General features: G+C 49.0%; 2 long non-coding RNA genes across 5 annotated transcripts; both read left to right on the top strand.

Annotated features, from left to right (window-relative positions):
* The first annotated feature begins 3878 nt into the window (after window positions 1-3878).
* On the top strand, window positions 3879-7435 carry LOC132329526 (uncharacterized). 4 transcript variants are annotated; one of them, XR_009487085.1, is made up of 8 exons: window positions 3879-4167; window positions 4252-4332; window positions 4413-5466; window positions 5557-5598; window positions 5693-5863; window positions 5948-6021; window positions 6102-7295; window positions 7388-7435. It is a non-coding gene; the product is annotated as an uncharacterized LOC132329526 (long non-coding RNA). The 4 variants fall into 4 exon arrangements; XR_009487083.1 differs by having other exon boundaries at window positions 3879-4332; XR_009487084.1 differs by having other exon boundaries at window positions 4252-5466.
* A 102-nt stretch (window positions 7436-7537) lies between these two features.
* LOC132328384 (uncharacterized) lies at window positions 7538-9170 on the top strand. The gene is made up of 3 exons (XR_009486768.1): window positions 7538-7577; window positions 7659-7699; window positions 7781-9170. It is a non-coding gene; the product is annotated as an uncharacterized LOC132328384 (long non-coding RNA).
* The last annotated feature ends 3855 nt before the right edge of the window (window positions 9171-13025 follow it).

Here is a 13025-nt window from a genome sequence, read left to right on the forward strand (position 1 = left end):
GAGTGTGTTACAGCACCGTTCTTTTTATTTTTAGGAAGTAAAGCCGGATATCAGCAGTCAAGGTGAGGCGGGCAAGGTGAGCATTGAGCGGTGTACAGGAGCAGTTGTTATTGCTCAAGTCTCACTTTCTGGTGCAACTCTAAGCATCCGTTCTCGTTCGCGCGCTTTAGGCGATCCGCTCGGAGTACGTCCGGGCCCCGTCACCGACCGGCCGACGCGCTGGGTTCGCTGCACCCGTGAGCCCTCTGGAAGTATTACGGGACTCGGGGACGAAGCCTCTGCCTTTTCTATTTAAAGGTGTCACCCGGGTAGTCTTTGGCAATGGCCGAGGAGTAGCGGTGAGTCGGGGAAGTAGGGAGGAGGAGTGAGGCTCCACTCAGGTTTCAGCAACGCCACATCACCTTGTCTCCTCTTAATCCAGGCGTACCCCGCGAGGACGGCGTAAGCCTCCGAGCGCGGCCGAAGCGTGCGGCCCGAGGAGCCGGGCATTCTTAGGAGAACGGTGAGTAGAAGAATTATTGGATTTTGGCCGCTGTGCTGCCGAGATCACGCATTGATGTTTGGTTTCCTTTAATGCAGCCGACTAAGTAACAACAGGAAGTTGTTGAACAACAGTGCCAGCGGAACTTCCCAGATGTCGAGGCCGCCTTCTTGTGCACCTGACACGGACCGGAATCCCCAGATGTCTGAGAGATAAGTCGAGAGCTATGACCCACAGAGGGGACCAAAGTGGGGTGCTGGGCAGGGACCCACCAGGAGGAGTTTTTGAGTCCGCTTTGGAGACGGAGGTGTACGTGAAGTGTCCTCTTAGGTTACATAAAAGCAAAGTGTCATTTTTGATCAGAGTGCCGAGGTGCACAGGGCAGAGCAGTCCCGGTGTGTATTGTGCCACTTGTCTATCGTGTCTTATGCGTCGTTTGGGTATCCTCTGTCACATGTCTTTCACCTTAGGCCTTTGAGGGACCTACCAGAAACCATTCTTGGCATCTGTGATCTGCGTTCTTTATTCTGGCACCAATGCCATAGAACTTTTGGCTTAGGAGCTCAGACTCGCATCTCTACTTTAGAAGCATCCAGTCAGATGTCTTTTCAGGTCTTGTCCCGAGCTGTACGGGAAGCCGCTCCCTGCAAGGGATCCATTACGGCAGGTTAGGACTTGTCAGAATGAGAGCTTAGGTATGGGATTCTGACCGTAGGATTCCCAGGCATCTATCTTGGCAGTTCTTGGACTAAATCATTCAGTTAGCATCTTCTTCCTCCAGGGTTCTCTGAGCCTCATCAGCTCTCCATCAGTCTCACCTCGGTCATCTCAATCTGCATTCTCTCCGTCCTTGCAGTCATTCCTCTTGCCGAGAGATTTCTGCCTGTGTGTTGTGTCCCCCTTGTTTGTCACGTCCCGTCCTGTGTCACGGGTGTCTGCACACATTTGTGTCGGAGCCGCTCTGCCCTGCCGCATAGCCTGGTGCAGTAGGAGAAGTCCCGGGGCCTTGTAGTTGGTAATGTGGGGTGTGGTTGGACTCTAGATGGCATTTGTAGATGGACACAAGATGTCTGGAGCTCTGCAAGTTAAGTGATCCTGCAACACTGACTCTTGTCCTACCTTTTGTTTCAGCTTCAGATGGATTAAATCTGTGCCAGACGGCCCCATCCCAGGTGAGGGAGTTCCCCTGAGCAGGTCAGTTACTCTTTGTGTCTGCAGCAGAAGTTTAAATGGTGACTCTGTTACAGCACTGGTTTTTGTGGTTTTTGTGGTTTTTGTGGTTTTTGTGGTTTTTGTGGTTTTTGTGGTTTTTGTGGTTTTTGTGGTTTTTGTGGTTTTTGTGGTTTTTGTGGTTTTTGTGGTTTTTGTGGTTTTTGTGGTTTTTGTGGTTTTTGTGGTTTTTGTGGTTTTTGTGGTTTTTGTGGTTTTTGTGGTTTTTGTGGTTTTTGTGGTTTTTGTGGTTTTTGTGGTTTTTGTGGTTTTTGTGGTTTTTGTGGTTTTTGTGGTTTTTGTGGTTTTTGTGGTTTTTGTGGTTTTTGTGGTTTTTGTGGTTTTTGTGGTTTTTGTGGTTTTTGTGGTTTTTGTGGTTTTTGTGGTTTTTGTGGTTTTTGTGGTTTTTGTGGTTTTTGTGGTTTTTGTGGTTTTTGTGGTTTTTGTGGTTTTTGTGGTTTTTGTGGTTTTTGTGGTTTTTGTGGTTTTTGGCCAGTCAAGGCAGAGAGCCGCAGTCAAGGCCAAGTGGTCAAGGTGAGTATTGAGTAGTGTACAGGAGCAGTTATTGCTGCGGTCACAGGTTGTGGTGCATCTCTAAGCATTCATTCTCATTTGTGCACTTTAGGCAATCGCCTCAGCGTACATCCAGCCCCCGTCACCTGCCGGCCGATGCACCGGGTTTCCTGCAAATGCAAGTCCTGTGGAAGTATTACAAGAGTCTGTGATGATGAAGCCTTCAACTTTTCTATTTCATGGTCCCATCCTGGCAGCCCTCAGGAACGGCGGAGGAGTTGCGGTGAGTGGAGGAGGCGGGGAGGAGGAGGGAGGCTCCACTCAGGTCCCGGCAATGATAAATCACCTTGTCTCCACTTTAACCCAGCTGCACCCTGCAACAATGGCGATGGCCTCCAAGCAAGCCTGAAGCGTGTGGCCCGAGGACCTGGGCGTTCTTAGGAGAGGGGTGAGTAGCAATGCTGTCATATTTTGGCCGCCGTGCTGCTGAGATTATGCACTGACCTTTGGTTTCCTTTCTCCTGGCAGACTAAGAGACAACAGCCCGGTGTCAGCAGGGACTTCCCAGACGGCGCGTCCGCTTTCCTTCGCACGGATCGGCACGCCCACCTGTCCGAGAGATAAGTAGAGGGCTACGACCCAGAGAGGGGATGAAAGGGGGGTCTGGGTCACGACTCAAGGTGAGGGGATTTTGATTTGGCTTTGGAGATGGGGATTTCCAAGCAGTGGCCCCTTAGGCCCTGTAAAGGGAAAATGTCACTTTTGATCAGAGTGCCAAGGTGCACAGGGCAGAGCAGGTCCGGTGTGTATCGTGTCACTTGTCTGTCGTGCATTCTGTGTGTTTGTATATGTCATGTCTATTACCTCAGGCCTTTGAGGGGCCTATCAGAAACCATTCTTGGCATCTGTGATCTGTGTTCTTTATTCTGGCACCAATGCCATAGAACTTTTGACTTAGGAGCTCAGACTGCCTTCAGACTCGCATGTCTTCTTTAGAAGCATCCAGTCAGATGTCTTCTCAGGTCTTGTCCCGAGCTGTACGGGAAGCCACTCCCTGCAAGGGATCCATTACGGCAGGTTAGGACTTGTCAGAATGAGAGCTCTAGGCAGAGGATTCTGACCGTAGGATTCCCAGGCATCCATCTTGGCAGTTCTTGAGATAAATCATTCAGTTAGCATCTTCTTCCTCCAGGGTTCTCTGGGCCTCATCAGCTCTCCATCGGTCTCACCTCGGTCATCTCAATCTGCATTCTCTCAGTCCTTGCAGTCATTTCCATTGCCAAGAGATTTCTGTGTGTGTTGTGTCCCCCTTGTTCGTCACGGGTGTCTGCACGCATTTGTGCCGGAGCTGCTCTGCTCTGCCGCATAGCCTGGTGCAGTAGAAGAAGTCCCGGGGCCTTGAAGCCTGTAATGTAGGGTGTGGTTGGACTCTAGATGGGCGCAAGATGTTTGGGGCTCTGCAGGTAAAGTTATCTTTCAACAGTTTGACTATTGTCCTAACTTTCCTTTCAGATTCATATGGATCAAATCTGTCCCAGAGGGCCCTATCCTGGGTGCAGGCATCCTCCTGAGCAGGTCAGTCACTCGCTGTTTGTCTCTGCAGCAGAAGTGTAAATGTTGACTCTGTTACAGCACTGTTCTTTGTCATTCTTTTTAGGAAGTCAAGGCAGAGAGCCGCAGTCAAGGCCAAGTGGTCAAGGTGAGTATTGAGTAGTGTACAGGAGCAGTTGTTATTGCTCAAGTCTCAGGTTCTGGTGCAGCTCTAAGCATTCATTCCTGTTTGTGCACTTTAGGCAATCGACTCAGCGTACATCCAGCCCCCGTCACCTGCCGGCTGATGCACCGGGTTTCCTGCAAATGCAAGTCCTGTGGAAGTATTACAAGAGTCTGTGATGATGAAGCCTTCAACTTTTCTATTTCATGGTCCCATCCTGGCAGCCCTCAGGAACGGCGGAGGAGTTGCGGTGAGTGGAGGAGGCGGGGAGGAGGAGGGAGGCTCCACTCAGGTCCCGGCAATGATAAATCACCTTGTCTCCACTTTAACCCAGCTGCACCCTGCAACAATGGCGATGGCCTCCAAGCAAGCCTGAAGCGTGTGGCCCGAGGACCTGGGCGTTCTTAGGAGAGGGGTGAGTAGCAATGCTGTCATATTTTGGCCGCCGTGCTGCTGAGATTATGCACTGACCTTTGGTTTCCTTTCTCCTGGCAGACTAAGAGACAACAGCCCGGTGTCAGCAGGGACTTCCCAGACGGCGCGTCCGCTTTCCTTCCCCCCTCGCTCAGATCGGCACGCCCACCTGTCCGAGAGATAAGTAGAGGGCTACGACCCAGAGAGGGGATGAAAGGGGGGTCTGGGTCACAATTCACTTTGATGGGATTTTAATTCAGCTTTGGTGATGGGGATTTCCAAGCAGTGGCCCCTTAGGCCCTGTAAAGGGAAAATGTCACTTTTGATCAGAGTGCCAAGGTGCACAGGGCAGAGCAGGTCCGGTGTGTATCGTGTCACTTGTCTATTGTGCATTCTCTGTGTTTGGATATGTCATGTCTATTACCTCAGGCCTTTGAGGGGCCTATCAGAAACCATTCTTGGCATCTGTGATCTGTGTTCTTTATTCTGGCACCAATGCAATAGAACTTTTGACTTAGGAGCTCAGACTGCCTTCAGACTCGCATGTCTTCTTTAGAGGCATCCAGTCAGATGTCTTCTCAGGTCTTGTCCCGAGCTGTACGGGAAGCCGCTCCCTGCAAGGGATCCATTACGGCAGGTTAGGACTTGTCAGAATGAGAGCTCTAGGCAGAGGATTCTGACCGTAGGATTCCCAGGCATCCATCTTGGCAGTTCTTGAGATAAATCATTCAGTTAGCATCTTCTTCCTCCAGGCTTCTCTGAGCCTCATCAGCTCTCCATCGGTCTCACCTCGGTCATCTCAATCTGCATTCTCTCAGTCCTTGCAGTCATTTCCATTGCCAAGAGATTTCTGTGTGTGTTGTGTCCCCCTTGTTCGTCACGGGTGTCTGCACGCATTTGTGCCGGAGCTGCTCTGCCCTGCCGCATAGCCTGGTGCAATAGGGGCAGTCCCGGGGCCTTGTAGTTTGTAATGTGGGGTGTGGTTGGACTCTAGATGGGCACACGATGTCTGGAGCTCTGCAGGTAAAGTTATCTTTCAACAGTTTGACTATTGTCCTAACTTTCCTTTCAGATTCATATGGATCAAATCTGTCCCAGAGGGCCCTATCCTGGGTGCAGGCATCCTCCTGAGCAGGTCAGTCACTCGCTGTTTGTCTCTGCAGCAGAAGTGTAAATGTTGACTCTGTTACAGCACTGTTCTTTGTCTTTTTTTTTTTTTTTTTAGCAAGTCAAGGCAGAGAGCAGCAGTCAAGGCCAAGTGGGCAAGGTGAGCATTGAGCAGTGTACAGGAGCAGTTGTTATTGCTCAAGTCTCAGGTTCTGGTGCAACTCTAAGCATCCATTCTCGTTCATGCACTTTAGGCAATCGACTCGGCGTACATCCAGCCCCCGTCACCAACCGGCCGATGCACCTGGTTTCCTGCAAATGTGAGCCCCGTGGAAGTATTACAGGAGTCTGTGATGATGAAGCCTTCAACTTTGCTATTTCATGGTCCCATCCTGGCAGCCCTCAGGAACGGCCAAGGAGTTGCGGTGAGTCAAGGAGGCGGGGAGAAGGAAGGAGGCTCCATTCAGGTCTCAGCAATGCCAGGTCACCTTGTCTTCACTTTAACCCAGGTGTGATGACGGTGTCAGCTGCCGAGCAGGCCTGAAGCGTGCGGCCCGAGGAGCTGTGCCTTCACAGGAGAACGGTGAGTGGGAAAATTGTCACGTTTTGACCGCCGTGCTGCTAAGATTGTGTGCTCACATTTGGTTTCCTTTCTCCTGGCAGACTCAGAGACAACAGCCTGGTGTCAGCAGGGACTTCCCAGACAGCGGGTCCGCTTTCTTTCCACCCAGCACGGATCGGCACGCCCACCTGTCCGAGAGATAAGTAGAGGGCTACGACCCACAGAGGGGATGAAAGCGGGGTCTGGGTCACAACTCACAGGGAGGGGATTTCGATTTGTCTTTGGAGACGAGGATGTCCAAGCAGTGCCCCCTTAGGCCCTGTAAAGGGAAAGTATCGCTTTTGATCAGAGTGCCAAGGTGCACAGGGCAGAGCAGGTCCGGTGTGTATCGTGTCACTTGTCTATCGTGCATTCTGTGTTTTTTGTATATGTCATGTCTATTACCTCAGGCCTTTGAGGGGCCTATCAGAAACCATTCTTGGCATCTGTGATCCGCGTTCTTTATTCTGGCACCAATGCCATAGAACTTTTGACTTAGGAGCTCAGACTGCCATCAGACTCGCATCTCTTCTTTAGAAGCATCCAGTCAGATGTCTTCTCAGGTCTTGTCCCGAGCTGTACGGGAAGCCGCTCCCTGCAAGGGATCCATTACGGCAGGTTAGGACTTGTCAGAATGAGATCTCTAGGCAGAGGATTCTGACCGTAGGATTCCCAGGCATCCATCTTGGCAGTTCTTGAGATAAATCATTCAGTTAGCATCTTCTTCCTCCAGGCTTCTCTGAGCCTCATCAGCTCTCCATCGGTCTCACCTCGGTCATCTCATTCTTCATTCTCTCAGTCCTTGCAGTCATTTTCCTTGCCAAGAGATTTCTGTCCGTGTTGTGTCCCCCTTGTTTGTCACGTCCCGTCCTGTGTCACGGGTGTCTGCACGCATTTGTGCCGGAGCCGCTCTGCCCTGCCGCATAGCCTGGTGCAATAGGGGAAGTCCCGGGGCCTTGTAGTTGGTAATGTGGGGTGTGGTTGGACTCTAGATGGCATTTGTAGATGGACACAAGATGTTTGCAGCTGGGAAGTTATCCTGGAGACCTTTGACGTTTGTTCTTACTTGTTTTTCAGATTCATCTGGATAATATCTGTGCACGAGGGCCCCATCCTGGGTCTGGGAGTCCCGCGGAGCAGGTCCGTCACTGTTTGTCTCTGCAGCAGAAGTGTAAATGGTGACTCTGTTACAGCGCTGTTCTTTGTCTTTTTCGGAAGTCAAGGCAGAGAGCCACAGTCAAGGCCAAGTAGGCAAGGTGAGCATTGAGTAGTTTCCAGAAGCAGGTATTGCTGAGGTCTCAGTTTCCACTGCAGCTCTAAACATCTACTCCTAATTTTTTTATTTTAGGTGGTCCACTTGCCATCTCTCCTGGCCGAGCATGCCCGATGTCAGGTGGGTACAAGCTTAAGGTATCAGTATGGCATACTTGTCAGATTAGGGAGGTTATCTTTTCTCAGTATCTCAGCATGCTTTTCTGCTTTGCTTTTTTCCAGGTGCCGTCACCGCTCCAGGCATGCCAAAGAACAGAGGAGAGCAGGTGAGTCTGTGTTTAGGCAGGGTGACTCATAGGTGAGTTTTATGCAGCAGCATGCTAAGCCTGTACCTTTTCTTTTTGCAGGTATCCTTTGAGCAGCCTCTGGAGTAGAATCAGGATTTGAGGTGAGCTGGGGCAGCGGTGCAGAGGAGTCCCGGGGATTACTCTTTTTGAGGGCAATAGTCACCTTTTCTGTATCGTCTTAGGTACCCGGAGGAGGTTTGCAGCCAAAGTTTGGAAACGGCAGCACCGAAGCAAACACGGAGAACGTCCCGACGTCCACGTACAACCGACGATGGATTTTGTCCGCTCGTCTTCCAAAAGCTAAGTGTCGCGGCCAGTAGTTGGGAGAAGGGGAAAAACCTTTACTATCACAGGGGGCAATTTGATGTCAGTTTAGCGCAGAGGTCTGTAGCGGGATGGGCTCTCTGGAAGCAAAGGGAGAGGGTTTCTCCTCAGCCTCACCACAGCCTCTGCCGGGCAGGGCAGTTCCGACCCATCTCCACATTGTCGTAAACTTTGCGTCGTCAGCCTTCTTCAACTCGACATCGTCACGGATCTTTCGCCCGAGGAGTTCGCCTTCAGGTCCGGAGCTACGGCCACGGTCAACCGGCGGTCTCCGCTTCCTTCTCTAGGCCCACCGAGCCTCTCTAGCGTCCTCTTAACCGCTTCGGTGCTAACTTCTTTTAACGAGTTACATTTCATCATTACATCCTATCGTCATACGGCTTTCTTTCCTTTTGCATCATCAGCCCCCGGCTCATCTTGCGCTAGCAATCTCGGGTCCATAAGGTGAAAGCGCCAGGCAGTTTCCACTTGTCTCTCCGTTACATCATCCGTGTCTATGTTACGTCATCCATGTCCGTGTTACGTAGTCTGTCTCCACCGTCTTCCATGTCGTAGGCCTTCGTTCCATCCCAGCTCTTTACGGGCACTATTTCTTGCCATATCGGCCGTATTTTACACACATTCCTTCACTTATTCCGGCATCTTTAAATCTTTACTCTTTGAGACGGGAAGGATTACACAAGATGTCCTCATCCATCTTCCTTCTCGCTACCGGCTTTGGTAGCGCCTTTTCCTCCACGCCATTCTCTTGGACTTTTAGAGGGAGTGTCTTACACCCTCCTCACGTGACCGCAGTAGTTCTCTAGGTTCCATCTTCTCAAAGGGTATAGGGCTCAAGAATTAATCTTTCAGAGAGTTATGTCAAGTGCTGGCTTATACCTTATCTACCTGTGTTGGCTTATACTCTGTGTACTTATACTGTATCTACCTGCGTTGGCTTATATTGTATGTACTCTATATTGTCTGTACCTATGTTGGCTTATAGTGTATGTACTTATATTGTCTGTACCTATGTTGGCTTATATTGTCTGTAATTATGTTGGCTTATAGTGTCTGTACCTTTAGTGTCTGTACCTATGTTGGCTTATAGTGTCTGTACCTATGTTGGCTGTCCCTATGTTGGCTTATAGTGTCTGTACCTATGCTGGCTTATAGTGTCTGTACCTATGTTGGCTGTACCTATGTTGGCTTATAGTGTCTGTACCTATGCTGGCTGTACCTATGTTGGCTTATAGTGTCTGTACCTATGTTGGCTTATAGTGTCTGTACTTATAGTGTCTGTACCTATGTTGGCTTATAGTGTCTGTACCTATGTTGGCTTATAGTGTCTGTACTTATAGTGTCTGTACCTATGTTGGCTTATAGTGTCTGTACCTATGTTGGCTTATAGTGTCTGTACCTATGTTGGCTTATAGTGTCTGTACCTATGTTGGCTTACAGTGTCTGTACCTATGTTGGCTTATAGTGTCTGTACTTATAGTGTCTGTACCTATGTTGGCTTATAGTGTCTGTACCTATGTTGGCTTATAGTGTCTGTACTTATAGTGTCTGTACCTATGTTGGCTTATAGTGTCTGTACCTATGTTGGCTTATAGTGTCTGTACCTATGTTGGCTTATAGTGTCTGTACCTATGTTGGCTTATAGTGTCTGTACCTATGTTGGCTTATAGTGTCTGTACCTATGTTGGCTTATAGTGTCTGTACCTATGTTGGCTTATAGTGTCTGTACCTATGTTGGCTGTACCTATGTTGGCTTATAGTGTCTGTACTTTTAGTGTCTGTACCTATGTTGGCTTATAGTGTCTGTACTTTTAGTGTCTGTACCTATGTTGGCTTATAGTGTCTGTACCTTTAGTGTCTGTACCTATGTTGGCTTATAGTGTCTGTACCTATGTTGGCTTATAGTGTCTGTACCTATGTTGGCTTATAGTGTCTGTACCTATGTTGGCTTATAGTGTCTGTACCTATGTTGGCTTATAGTGTCTGTACCTATGTTGGCTTATAGTGTCTGTACCTATGTTGGCTTATAGTGTCTGTACCTATGTTGGCTTTTAGTTTATGATGTTGGCTTTTAGTTTATGATGTTGGCTTTTAGTTTATGATGTTGGCTTTTAGTTTATGATGTTGGCTTTTAGTTTATGTACTTAGCGTCTGTACTTACACCATACGTACACTTGCACCGTACGCGTCGGCTTATATCGTGTTTACTTATTTTGTACCTGTTACGATTGGAGCTGCCCTGCCCTGGCACGTAGTCACAGCTAGGTAGAACAGTTACGAAAACTTTACCACTCATCTGTCTTCTATGGGACTGTGGGTAGAAATTTTATTGGTCTGGAGCGGGGACAAGTCCTAGTTGTCAGCCCCCTGTTGACCACTTCCTCTTGTCTCGCAGGTCCCCGAGGCTACCGATTTTCCCCAGAATCTACCATTTGACATCGAGGAGCAGCAGCCAGAAGATGCATCGAAGCACGTTCTCCAGCGTTTCAAGTAAGGGCCGCAGTGAGCATCCAAGTTGGAAGAGTGTGAGAGCACGTGGCCGTCTGCGTCCGCTCGTCTCCGCTCGTGTGAGTGCATGCTGACCGGATCTAACCTTGTGTGTATGACCTTTTGCTTTTCAGGTTTTTCAACTCATTTTTAAATTTAGAATAAAAAATCCCCAGCCGGGGGGTTTTTTTTTTTTTCCCCCCGGCTGGGTTTTTTTTTCCTCGGTCCCGGTCGGTCCGCGAGGCGACGTTCATCGCCAAAGTTTGGGCGCGGACCGTCCAGGGACCGGGGTTTTCGTCAGGCAGGAGGATTTTTTGGAGGCTCCCGGGAACCACGTTCCCCAGGAGCCGTGCGAATGTGTGCCGGTTGTTAGCAGAGTGAATAAGATGTGAGCAATGGTGGGTTTGTGCGTAAGCTGAAGGAAGCGTGTGTGTGTGTGTGTTGAAGGGTTTTAACCTTGTATGACTTTTGCCTTTCAGGTTTTTCAACTCATTTTTAAATTTAGAATAAAAAATCCCCAGCCGGGGGGTTTTTTTTTTTTTCCCCCCGGCTGGGTTTTTTTTTCCTCGGTCCCGGTCGGTCCGCGAGGCGACGTTCATCGCCAAAGTTTGGGCGCGGACCGTCCAGGGACCGGGGTTTTCGTCAGGCAGGAGGATTTTTTGGAGGCTCCCGGGAACCACGTTCCCCAGGAGCCGTGCGAATGAGTGCCGGTTGTTAGCAGAGTGAATAAGATGTGAGCAATGGTGGGTTTGTGTGTAAGCTGAAGGAAGCGTGTGTGTGTGTGTGTTGAAGGGTTTTAACCTTGTATGACTTTTGCCTTTCAGGTTTTTCAACTCATTTTTAAATTTAGAATAAAAAATCCCCAGCCGGGGGGTTTTTTTTTTTTTCCCCCCGGCTGGGTTTTTTTTTCCTCGGTCCCGGTCGGTCCGCGAGGCGACGTTCATCGCCAAAGTTTGGGCGCGGACCGTCCAAGGACCGGGGTTTTCGTCAGGCAGGAGGATTTTTTTGGAGGCTCCCGGGAACCGTGTTCCCGAGGAGCGCTGCGAATGAGTGCCAGGGGTTAGCAGAGCTGTTGAGGTGTGAGCGAGGGCGGTTTTGTGTGTAAGCTGAAGGAAGTGTGTGTGTTGAAGGTTTCTAACACCTTGTATGACTTTTGCCTTTCAGGTTTTTCAACTCATTTTTAAATTTAGAATAAAAAATCCCCAGCTGGGGGGTTTTTTTTTTTTCCCCCCGGCTGGGTTTTTTTTTCCTCGGTCCCGGTCGGTCCGCGAGGCGACGTTCATCGCCAAAGTTTGGGCGCGGACCGTCCAGGGGCCGGGGTTTTCGTCAGGCAGGAGGATTTTTTGGTGGCTCCCGGGAACCACGTTCCCGAGGACCAAAGATTGCCAGTGTGTAATTTAGCAGTTGCGCTTAGAGTGACGGTGATTTTGTGTTGGAAGGGGGTGTTAATGGTGGATGAACGTTGTTTTCAATGTGCTTTTGTTGTTTTGGGTTTCCTGTAACAATAAATCAACCTGTAATGAAAAAATGAAAAAGGTTATCATAGTGTGCTGCTCTGTATTGCTCTGTATTGCTCTGTATTGCTCTGTATTGCTCTGTATTGCTCTGTATTGCATTTCCCCGTATTGCTCTGTATTGCTCTGTATTGCATTTCCCCGTATTGCTCTGTATTGCTCTGTATTGCATTTCCCCGTATTGCTCTGTATTGCTCTGTATTGCATTTCCCCGTATTGCTCTGTATTGCTCTGTATTGCTCTGTGTTGGCATCAGCTGCTGCCTTTCCCCGTATTGCTCTGTATGTAAATTAGACTTTTACCAGTGTGTCTATAGATTGTATCCGTACTTGCATTTGTATAGACCGTTTCCATGTATTTTGCTGAAGTGTAAATAAAAATATTCATTTAATAAAGTTGAATCAACCCCAATAAAGACAACCCCTAACCCTACCCCCACCCCGGCCCCTGCCTCCTTGTGGTGTGGTTTTGTCTTTTTCTTTTCCACTGTATTTCTTCCTTTTGCTCCTCACTTTACTTTTCTATTTCTGACTTGACTTCATTTCCATCCGTCTCTAACCTTCTGTTTCTGTTTCTCACCCTTTCTAGCTCTGCGCCTCCGCCTCTGTAACTCCGTTTCCATACGCTTCCTTTCTTCCGTTTGTCCATTTCACTATTTGTCTCTGACCGTATTCATTTTTCCGTCCGTCGTCTATAATTTGCACCTTCTTTCTTTCCCCTCTAAACCTTAACTCTTCTCCCTTCTTTTCCGCTCCGCGTTCTCTTTTTACTCGGTCCGTCTTTTTCGCTCGTACTCTTTTTGTTTTTCACTCTAGCCCAAGCCTTCACTTCAACTCTAACCCTAACCGCTTTCCCTCCTAACTCCTCTTCTCCTTCACTCTCTCCCTTTCCTTTTTATTTTCATTCTAACTCCTAACTCCTCTCCTTCTTCAGTTTCTCCCTCTCCTCTTTCCTTTCCTTCTCCTCCCTTCCTTCAATCTTTTTTCTCTCTCCCTCTTTTACTCACGCTTTTCTTTTCTCTATTCTCTCTCTACCTCTGTTTTCTCTCTCTACCTCTTCTCTTTCTCTCTACCTCCCTCCCTCTCTACTTTTCTCCCCCTTT

Source organism: Haemorhous mexicanus, chromosome 6, assembly GCF_027477595.1.
Source record: "Haemorhous mexicanus isolate bHaeMex1 chromosome 6, bHaeMex1.pri, whole genome shotgun sequence".
NCBI lineage: Eukaryota > Metazoa > Chordata > Aves > Passeriformes > Fringillidae > Haemorhous > Haemorhous mexicanus.